The 11,440-nt window shown below is 37.9% G+C and overlaps 1 non-coding gene across 1 annotated transcript; it reads right to left on the bottom strand.

Annotated features, from left to right (window-relative positions):
* Positions 1 to 837: 837 nt before the first annotated feature.
* On the bottom strand, positions 838 to 910 carry TRNAA-UGC. Its single transcript has one exon. It is a non-coding gene; the product is annotated as a tRNA-Ala (tRNA).
* Positions 911 to 11,440: the final 10,530 nt, after the last annotated feature.

Raw genomic sequence — 11,440 nt, 5'->3', positions numbered from 1 at the left:
TGTTACATACATATTGTTATACGGTGTTTATATGGTGTTATATATAGTGTTATAATACACTTCTCACACTTCTGCATTAATGTCAAGAATCCTCAATCTGATAAGGTGTGGATGTTTAGAGACGTCTATATATACTTTGTGTCAAATGATACTAGATGACATAAGGGATACAACGTATTTGGCGGATTCAAAATAGGTCGAAGTGGAAAAACATCACTTGGGATTTCCGGAGGAAAAGTTTTGGTGAGATCAGATTCGTTTAATGTTGATTCGTTCATAGCATAAGGTTTTTTGTTTAATGAATTGTTGTTATGTTTCTAATGTAAATGTTGATGTTTTTGGTGGCCTCTTAATTCATTGCTAAGAGGTGATGTTTTTATGCAAATCTTAAAAATGTTCAATTATATGGGCTTATTTATTATGATCACATCAGTTATAACTTTATACTAATAAGAGTTAATTGCCCGGATGGTCTCTGTGGTTTCACATTTTTGCACGTTTAGTCCATACCTTTTGGAAATAGCAGGTATGCTGCTTATGATTTGTCATTTTGTTACTCGGATAGTCCCTTGAAATTTACTCAGGGGACTATCCGAGTAACAAAATGACAAACCATAGGGAGCATAACTGCTATTTCCAAACTAACTGATATCAATCTATTTAGGGACTATCCGATTAACAAAATAACAAACTATAGGGAGCATATATGTTATTTTCAAAACGTGAGGACTAAACATGAAACTATAGGGACCATCCGGGCAATTAACTCTATTAATAATAATAAATAGAATCACTTTCTCAAAAAAAAATTGGTAAAATCTAACTACTAATAAAAGGTGGAGATGCGGGGGATCGAACCCCGTGCCTCTCGCATGCAAAGCGAGCGCTCTACCATTTGAGCTACATCCCCGTCGTGTTATTTTATTTTGTATCTAGAAAATATACATTAATAAATATTACAGAAAATTGAACCATATTCTCTAGCTCATTGAACTAGCTGGTACTTGTAATATTATGGATATGCCATAATATCAAATTTAGCTTCACAGTAATAAAATTAATTTAAATCATACAATTGATTCAAGTTATATTTATAATCGACACTTTATAGTTTATATTTAGGGGGAGAAATATTCTAAACACAGAGAAAAATTGAAACATGTCACTTTGATCCAACTCGTTTCGAGACCTATTTTTAATTGTTATAAAACTCGGTTTATGGCTTTGATCTCTACAGGTTTGTAGATGGTACCTATCCGGCTGCAAACCCTACAGTCGCCATTGATGGTACGATCACTCCTCATACAGATTATGCTAAATAATTTAGCCAAGATCGACTATTATTTGATGCTCTTGTCGACAGTCTACCACCGCAAATCATTCCCTTAGTAACCAATGCTTCAGCTTCTCGTGAAGCACACATGGGCGCAACTTCTAGTGGGCGGGAGGCACCCCCCCCCCCCCCCCGAACTTTTCGCTCAGTATTAGAGAGTATGCAGTTTTCGTATATAAATTTTTGGGTATACACGTTTTCGACCCTCCGGTATTACAGAAATTTTTTGGTATATACGTTTTTGACCCCACGGTCGAAAATATCAAGCTTCGCCACTGGAAGCACGGGAGATTCTCGCAACAACATATACATCAACCTCACGACTCACGAGGGCATATTAAACAGTTACAACACCGACTGAAATAACTCACCAAAACACCCACCCACCCAAACCATTACCGCTTACATGCAAAGCATTAAAACGGTAGTCGATGAACTTGCAATTCTTGGCAAGAAATGGATCAAGAAGATGTGGATGTTGTTCTAAATGGGCCTGACCAATCCTTCTATAAACCCATTTTTGATTCAATTCATGCACGTGATATTCATAGCTAGACCCAAGGAGGGTGGGGTGGGTGACGGCCCATGACCCGGTCTTCTCGTGGGTCGATTAACATTTTATTTATTTCAATCCCATTAACGCTAAAAGCCATTTTATGTAAGCCCAGCCCATTACTCATCAATACCCATTTAGTAAAGTTTAAACTCATTTTTAAATTGTCCAAATAGTTTAAAATTGAGTAAATTACGTTTTTGGCCCCTATGGTTATATCACTTTTACTATATTAGCCCAAAATAAGAATTTTTAACATATCTGTCCCCATGGTCTCTATAACTAACCATTTTGGCCCCTAAGTCTAACCATTTTAGCCCCCATGATCTCTATAACTAACCATTTTGGCCCCCATGATCTCTAGACTTAGAGGCCAAAATGGTTAGTTATAGAAACCATGGGGGCAGATATGTTAAAAATTCTTATTTTGGGCTAATATAGTAAAAGTGATATAACCACAGGGGCCAAAAATGTAATTTACTCGTTTAAAATTAAACCCAGATAAAATTTAAAATCAATTTAAAATTGGGAAGGTGAGGATGACGTCAAGTCATCATGCCCCTTATGTCCTTGGCGACACACGTGCTGCCCAATAGGGTATTTTTTCTACTCGCTCCGGACCCAAAATTTTCAAAGATTATCGGTGCCGGCCCTGATGATATTCCAATTTCTTTTAATTCAACACGAGAAGCTAATCAACCATGGGGCTGGCCCTGGTGATATTTCAATTTCTTTTAATTCAACACGAGAAGCTAATCAACCATGAATTATGAATGGCTCAACAGGTTGCAAACACAAGTTCCATCAACCGGATTCAGTTTTCTACGTCCAAAACAAATGTGGTGCCAAACCTTGGATGAACCGCAATCAATGTAATCAAGGGTATACACCTTCTTCAACATAGCAACACCGTACCACAAAATGGTTGGTGTAATTTAATCTCTGAGAAAGTTTAATTATTTTTGTCAACTAATTTTGTTATAATATAGCAACCAAACTAGGTTCGGGGTGAGATAAGGCTTACAGACCTTTAGCTCCTAGGTTCGTTTCCCACATGGAGATTTTTCCAGATTTATTGAGTTTCCTCCTGAGTTGGTGTATAGGATTATTGCCTAATAGAGATGGATATGACTGGGTGGTTCCACTAGTGGCACAATAATACTCCCGTGTTCCGTTAGTGATCCAAATTTGTCGTTCAAAAAATTAAATAAAATAAAATAAAAATAATGTTTAAACATATGAAGGATATATTTGTTAATGAATAAACATGTACAGAGAAACAATTAGGGTTTTATTGCATTAGAAAACATTGGAAACAAATAAAAGAGAAATACAAATTATATAGTATGGCTAGCTAGCTAATGGGCCAAGCCCACGCTAACATCTCTATTATACTAACACCCCCCTCAAACTCACAATGCAACTGCAATAAACATTGAGAGTTTGTCACATAAGAACCGAAATCGAGACGTGACTGAGCCTTGGTAAAAACATCTGCAATCTGCAAAGCTGATGGAACGAAGGGAAGCGAGATGGTTCCAAGCTGAAGATGATGACGAGTAAAATGACAACAATCTCAATATGTTTTGTCCGCTCATGAAAAACAGAGTTCTTTGCGATCTGCATAGCACTTTGATTATCACAATGCAAAGGGGTAGGTTTAGAGATAGTGACCCCCATATCTCCAAGGAGCCATCGCAACCAAACAATCTCACATGTAGCCACAACCATAGCACGATACTCAGCCTCAGTAGAAGATCTAGAAACAACATCTTGCTTCTTACTTTTCCATGAGATTAAAGAATCACCAAGGAAAACACAAAAACCAGTAGTGGACTTTCGATCGTTAATATCACTACCCCAATCAGCATCACTCTAGGCACGCAACTCTAGAGATGATTTCGAGGGAAACAAAAGACTCTGAAATTGAGTCCCACGAAGGTATCTCAAGATACGAAGAACAACTCCCCAGTGAACAGAAGTAGGAGCAGTAACAAACTGACTAACAACATGAACAGCATGAGCAATATCAGGTCGAGTAACTGTAAGGTAAACCAAGCTGCCTACAATAGTACGATATAGGCTCGGATCAGATAAAGGAACACCATCGGTGGGTGAATATCGCACATTGGTTTCAAGAGGAGTGTCTACAGTTCTATTATCAGAAAGTCTTGCCCACTTAAACAGATCAGAAATATACTTTGTCTGAGAAAGGAGATATCCTTTCGGAGACTAAGCCACTTCAATACCCAAGAAATACCGTAGTAAGCCCAAATCCTTCATAGCAAAACGATAAGCCAAATCACGCTTCAAGGACTCAATACCATCACAATCATCGCCTGTGATAATCATATCATCCACATATAAAGATAGAAGGATGCGTCCTGCTTCCGTACATCGAATAAACAATGCCGAATCGTGATTACTAGGAACAAAACCAAAAGAGTTAATCACTGTAGAGAATTTTTCAAACCAAGCACGAGGGGCCTGTTTAAGGCCATATAGAGCTTTCCGAAGACGACATACTTCATCGGGTTGATGTGCAATTCCTGGGGGAGGTGTCATGTATACCTCCTCAAGGAGATCACCATTCAGAAGGCATTCTTGACATCCATTTGACAAATCTTCCACTGACGAACAGATGCAACAGCTATAAGAGTACGAATTGTAGTCATTTTTGCTACTGGGGCAAATGTCTCCTCGTAATCCATACCATATTTTTGTGAGTATCCTTTTGCTACAAGTCTGGCCTTATATCGCTCAACAGACCCGTCAGACTTCATTTTAATCTTATATACCCAACGACAACCAATTGTATGCTTACCAGGTGGTAATGGAACCAAATCCCATGTGTGCGTCTGATGAAGAGAAGTGAGCTCTTCAGCCATAGCATTCTGCCAAAGAGGATCAGAGACAGCCTCTCTATACGATGCAGGTTCAGATAACTGATGTATATTTGAAATAAATGAAGCAAACGAAGCCGAGTAAGTAGAGTAGGCAAAATCTGGTAGCTTAGTGGACTTACATTCACGAGTGGACCTCCTCGGAGGTGGAGCTGTCTCAACAGAAAAAGGAGTTGTCTCAAGCATGGTTGGACCCGAAGTTGTGTCTGACGATGTGTGGGTATCTTGAGCGGGTCTTCAGTTTCTACTTGACCACTAGACTCAACAAATGTAGCTGGAACATCAGATGATGTTGATGCATCAATATCACAAGCAAAAGGATCAATGTTTCGAAGATCTGACTTTGTTAAATTATGTGAGTTGGAGGGAATCGAATAGAAAGAAATATGCTCGAAGAAGATAACATGCCTTGAAACATATAACTTCTTACTTACTGGGTCAAAACAACGATATCCTTTCTATCCAGTGCCATAGCCTTTTGGACCACTAGCATAGCCCAAGAAAACACATAAGGCTGACTTATTTGACAATTTGTCTCGTTTGACATGAGGACGAAGAACAAAGCAAGTACATCCAAAGACTCTTAGTTCATCATAATCTGGGAGTTCACCATATAACTTCTCAAAAGGAGACAACCCGGAATTATGAGCAGTAGGAATCCGATTAATCACATGTTGGGCAGTTAAGAGTGCTTCTCCCCAAAAAACACTCGGAACATCAGCAGATAGAAGAAATGATCGACCAGTTTCCATAAGATGACGATGTTTCCTTTCAGCAACACCATTCTGCTGAGGGGTGTCGGTACAAGATGACTGGTGTATTGTGCCATCAGACATAAGTAATTGGGAAAAGTCATTAGAAGTATATTTACCCCCTAAGTCACTTCGGAAACACTTTATCACAACTGAATGTTGTGTCTTTACATAGGCTCTAAAGTTTTTGTAAATACTCAAGAACTCAGATCTACGTTTCATAAGATACACCCAGGTATAACGAGTATAATCATCGATAAAGGATACATAATGGACCGACCCCCTTAGTGGATACTGGCGATGGACCCCACACATCAGAGTGAACAATATCAAAAGGAGCAATAGAACGAGAAATACTTTTCTCAAACGGTAAAGCTGAGAACTTGGCAAGTTTGCAACCACTACAATCAGAGATGTCACAAATGTTCAAATGACCCAAGGCACCCGTGGAAGCCAAAAACTTTAAGCGAGATGCTGACACATGTCCCAAACGAGAATGCCAACGATAAAAATCGGGAGATGACCGATTCAACCGAAAGGAAGACAAGTTAACACTAGAAGCAGCCACATCAAATTCTTTGAGTTCATCCAAGACATAAAGTTCACCTACTCGACGACCGGTTCCAACCACCCTCATAGAACTTTTCTCTAGGACACAACAAATGGAATCAGAAAAGAGCACCCAATGACCAGATTTGCACAACTGACTAACCGAAACAAGGTTTAAAGCAGGATTAGGGATATAATAAACATTAGTGAGTGAAATATGTGGTGTAGCAACACATCCAACACCCTTATTGGCATTGATGTAGCACTAGCAGATATAACAGATGTAGGTGAACCAGAAGTCAAAGATATAAATGATGGCAAGTGGGGTGACATATGATGAGATGCACCAGAATCCAGAATCCAAATAGAAGAAGAGATACCTGAGGTACTAGATGAAGACATGCATGAATTTAGAAACAATCTAAACTGCTCAAAAAACTGTGGATCTAAAGCAGACATTGAGACAGGACCAACTCGTGCATTCGAATTTGAAACGCGTCGTTGTTGTGTACATTGATCGAAAGCAACTTTAAAGCCACGTGTGGATGTATGAGAATTATCCATGATGAAAATAATTAAACCCCAATCAAAATAGAGGCACAAATAAGAGCAACCAAATACGAAACTCAAAACAAACCAATCAAGTATGGCAAATCCAAACTTTTCGTCCAAACTATCTTTTCATAAAAAAAAACCCAAACTCAACAGCGGAAGCAAATACGAACCATTGGAACCAATAGCGAAAGCAACCAATACGAACCAAATAGGAATTCCAATACCAACCAAACTTCGAACCCAAAATTACCAACACTAGAAAATCCACACTGTAAAATAAACCGCGGCGAACGAACGGAGACAACCACAATCTAAAACAGATACTAATGAACCAAATCAATCAGCCAAATTGAGAATACAAATTCTTCTGATGCAAAATATTATGAATGCTATGATGATGTGGATGATGTGTTGATGATGCTATGATGATGTCGATGATGTATTGATGATGCTATGATGATGTCGATGATAGATGTTGTTAACGTCACACCCATAACAACTTGAATTCAAACATTCATTGGATGCAAATAATAAGAAACTCTTATCCTTTGCATAGTAGTGGCAGCTGACAACCCTGTCTCCCAAAACACTAGACGACGAGTTTCAATTTCTATCCGCAAGGTTGATGCATTCCAAAGTATTCCGTAATCAAATTAATAAACATGAATCGAATGGAGCTCTAATACCATTAACAATAAACATGTACAAAGAAACAATTAGGGTTTTATTGCATTAGAAAACATTGGAAACAAATAAAAGAGAAATACAAATTATATAGTATGGCTAGCTAGCTAATGGGCCAAGCCCACGCTAACATCTCTATTATACTAACAATATTATATTTAAGGGTTGGTTAACGTACAATTAGCCTTAACGTACGATACGTACGCTGTGAAATATAACATGTGGAATTGAACAAACCCACGATTACAACATGCGGCTTCACAAACCCGGACAATTACAACATGCAGATTTCACAAACTCGGACACTTCTTCATAAACTCTGACAAATTTCCAACATGCGTCTAATTTTTTCACAAACTCGGACACTTCTTCATAAACTCTGACAAATTTCCATCATGCCTCTAAATTATTTTTAACATGCGGGATTTTGTTTTTTCTCCCATCCAGAAAACTGTATATTATAATTCCACAGCATACGCAGCGTACGTTAAACCTAATTGTATTTTACACTTTCTCTTTATTTAATCTCTTAGAAAGTTTAACTATTTTTGTTAACTAATTTTGTTATAATGTAGCAAATAAAATAATACTTTAAACATATGAATGATATATTGTAAAGGTTGAGTTATTTTTCATTATGGGCTAAGTTGCGAAAAAGGAATTTTGTCTTAGCCGATGGGCTTGTTTGGACGTAGACAAAAGCAATGGCCCAATAAGTGGGCCTTAACATGGTATGTTCTTTAGGGGCTGTTTGGCAACATCTGAATGGTTAAGTGCTGAACCAGTAAGAGCTCTGTAGGGGTGAGCAAAAGGAAAAACCAGACCCTACCCGACCATTACCCGACCCGACCCGAGAACCGATCAAACATAAAATACAGAACCGATTCACTACCCTAAATATAGGGTCGGTTCCGGTCCATAGGTCAAAGTCGGGTTTCACCATGAAAAGAACCGAGAACCGACCCGACCCGACCCTATTTTATATGAAAAATTAGAACCGATCTAAATACCTAGGTACTTAGGTTCGGGTCGGGTTGGGTATTTTTCGGTTTAGTTCTCGGTTATTTTCGGTCCGGACCTAAACTTGCTCACCCCTAGAGCTCTGAACCATTAAGTGCTGAACCAGTAAGATGCTTCAACCATTAACAACCTATATAATAGTTACCTGTTCAGTAGCAAATGTCTGACCAATTTAGATTAGAGGTCTTAACCATTCAGACTATGTATAAATCTTAACCATTCAGAGGCAAATGTCTGAACCATTCAGACATCTGCTCGTGAAACAAACAGTTTGAACCATTAACTGCTGAACCAGTAAGAGATCTGAACCATTAAGAGCCTCATTAAGGGGTAAAACAAACAGCCCCTTAGTTCTAACTAGATTTACAACCCATCGCAATGCGGCGGGGATCTGTTTAAAATATAACTCCCAAGTTAGCTTCGAAGATGTCGGGTCAAATTTTGTGCTTCCACTTCGATCCACACTGTCTATATCGCAAATATATCACTTTTTTCTTCGCCTCCTTAGTACCAGATCCGTCCCCTTATTGAATTAAGCCTCCGCTACATACTTTGTAATCACCCTTGATTCTGCAACAAATTGCTAAATATTGAGCCCAAGAAATAGAAACAAAAACTGAAACTGATACTAAATTACACTCAATTCGTACACATAACGTATAAAATTATGAAAATATCAAGCGAACAACAGATTAATTGTTGAGAAATCTAGTGATACAGATTACCTTACGTTTAGAGCAACTAACTGAGGTGTCGTCTGTTCACGGGTGGTGAAATCGACTAGAACGAACTCAAAGTCGAGATCCTTTTCAAAGAATGCTACCATATCATGACACGTTGGGGTTATCCCGTGCAATTTGATTGACATGGTCTGTTATCGGCACCTACGAAACAAAATAAATTTACAGGGTCATAATCACAATTCACAATTTGAAACCGAATTTTTTAAGCCTACACACATTCATAACAATATAATTATTTTTAAAGTCTGCACAGTTCTGTTTCTCCCACTATTAGATTTTTACTTGATTTTTTTTAAACAAATGTGTACCAAGAATTTGGTTTGCACACTAAGGGTTGCGATGCTAGGGTTAATTTGGGGAGAATATGAAAAAGCTTAAATCAGATTTAAACAACAAATCCTCGATAGCACCCAAACCTCATAACTTCTAGAAAAAAAACATCTACCAAATTCGACTTCTGGTTTCGATTTTACACATAATACATACAAACTATAACATCAGAGGCAACTTAATGAGCCAAAATCTATAGTCTCCAAGTAATTCAAATTATAACATGCAACAAATGACTAAAACATTAGGTTAAAAAAGCTAACACGCTCACCTGATAATCTTCCTAACATGCTCCGGCGGCAAATCTTCCTTATGCGTCTCAACTAATCCAAACTTCCATTTATCACCATACCACTTCGAGTTCAACTGCATCCACTTTCTCGCAATAATTGCAATAATGACCATTATTCTGGTTTTAATTTGCTGCAATGATGATTAGAATTCAGTTATGGTATGGTTTGCACAACAAACATCTTCTCATCTCTCAATCTCTGCAACATCTCTTCTGTTTCTTTTAGACAAGTGTTCAAGTCTAGCAGTGCGCTGTTGCTGCTTCGAATCGGCGTACCCTGGGAACATATTGCGACTCTGTTTAAGGGAATTGTGTCAAACACAAGCCGGTTCACTGTTACTGTTTCTTTTTGCTTTCCTGCTTTTTGTTTTAGATTTCAAGTTCATATCAGCAGATTACTAACAAAATCTGATAATGTTTTTATGCTTAAGTGTTTTAAGTAATTGAAGTTCTGAGTATAGACGCTCCAGTTCCTCCGGATTCCAAGCTACTTCAATTCCTTCCAAATCATCAAATGCTTTGTATCTAAATTCCCAATAATCAAAGAATCTAAAACTTACATGAAATTAAAACATAAACCTATTGATAACCTAATATCAAATAAAAGAATAATGCTAAATGGTCTTTCAAAACGGTGTCCTTATTTAGCATTACATGAAACTAAAACATAAACTATTGATAACCTAATATCAACTAAAAGAATAATGCTAAATAAGGACACCGTTTTGAAAGACCATTTACCTAACACTTCTTTGTACTGCAAATCGTCCATATTTCAACATCAACTTACAACTCAATATCAAAACCTAACTGTCGAATCCCCTAACTCCAGTTGAGTGCCAATGAGACTCGTCAACACTTCGATGGGCCTTCCTTTTGACCTACAAAATAGAACATCGTTAGCCTTGTCACGGAGGGCCCTAGAGGGGGGATCATCCAAAGCTACCGTTTTTTCACATACCTTATGATCCCCTAACTTAGTTGATCGTTTATATGCATCCATTCGCTGATTTGGGGCTCGAATTGATCTTCAGTTTGATGATCTTAGATGATGAGCAAGGGTTTCCTCCCCTTTTTCTTTCTCCTGGACATCAACCAGAACACACACTAGTGTGCGTGTTCTTTTTAGTTTTTGCTCTTTTAATCTCCTTACTTCCAATTATCCAAGATTAGCCCTTTAGGTTTAGTTAAATACTTAGTTTTGTTTAAACCCCCAGATAACACTACTAATAATTTACCATTATCATAACTAGGTTTGAATATTCTTAGTCAGATTGCTAAATTTGGGGGGGGGGTGTTGTTAAAACCTGACTCGCCCGAGCCTTTTATAAACTTTTACTTACTAAAAGTATTTGTTCACTTTGATTAGCGTTAGCTTTGATTATTTAAAATCTTAACGCTTATCCGATCAACTTTTTACAACTTATGGTATTTTACCCGTTCTTTAATATTAACGTGATTTAATTACCAAACTCATTTTTGGGATATTACAAATTATTTTGTGGAAAATGCCTTATACAATGAATATCAATTTCGACGTCGTTTTCGTGTGAGCAGCCGTCTTTTTTTTGCGGATTAGTGGCGATTTAGAGCGCGAATATACTTTTTTCAAACAAAGACCATATGCACGGGGTAAAGTCGGATTCTCTCCGTTGCAAAAATGTATGGCCGCCATTCCACAACTAGCGTTTGGAATGACGAGCGAAGCATGGGACGAGTATCTAGA

This window comes from Helianthus annuus, chromosome 4 (genome assembly GCF_002127325.2).
Source record: "Helianthus annuus cultivar XRQ/B chromosome 4, HanXRQr2.0-SUNRISE, whole genome shotgun sequence".
NCBI lineage: Eukaryota > Viridiplantae > Streptophyta > Magnoliopsida > Asterales > Asteraceae > Helianthus > Helianthus annuus.
This window is presented reverse-complemented; position numbering and strand designations above follow the sequence as displayed.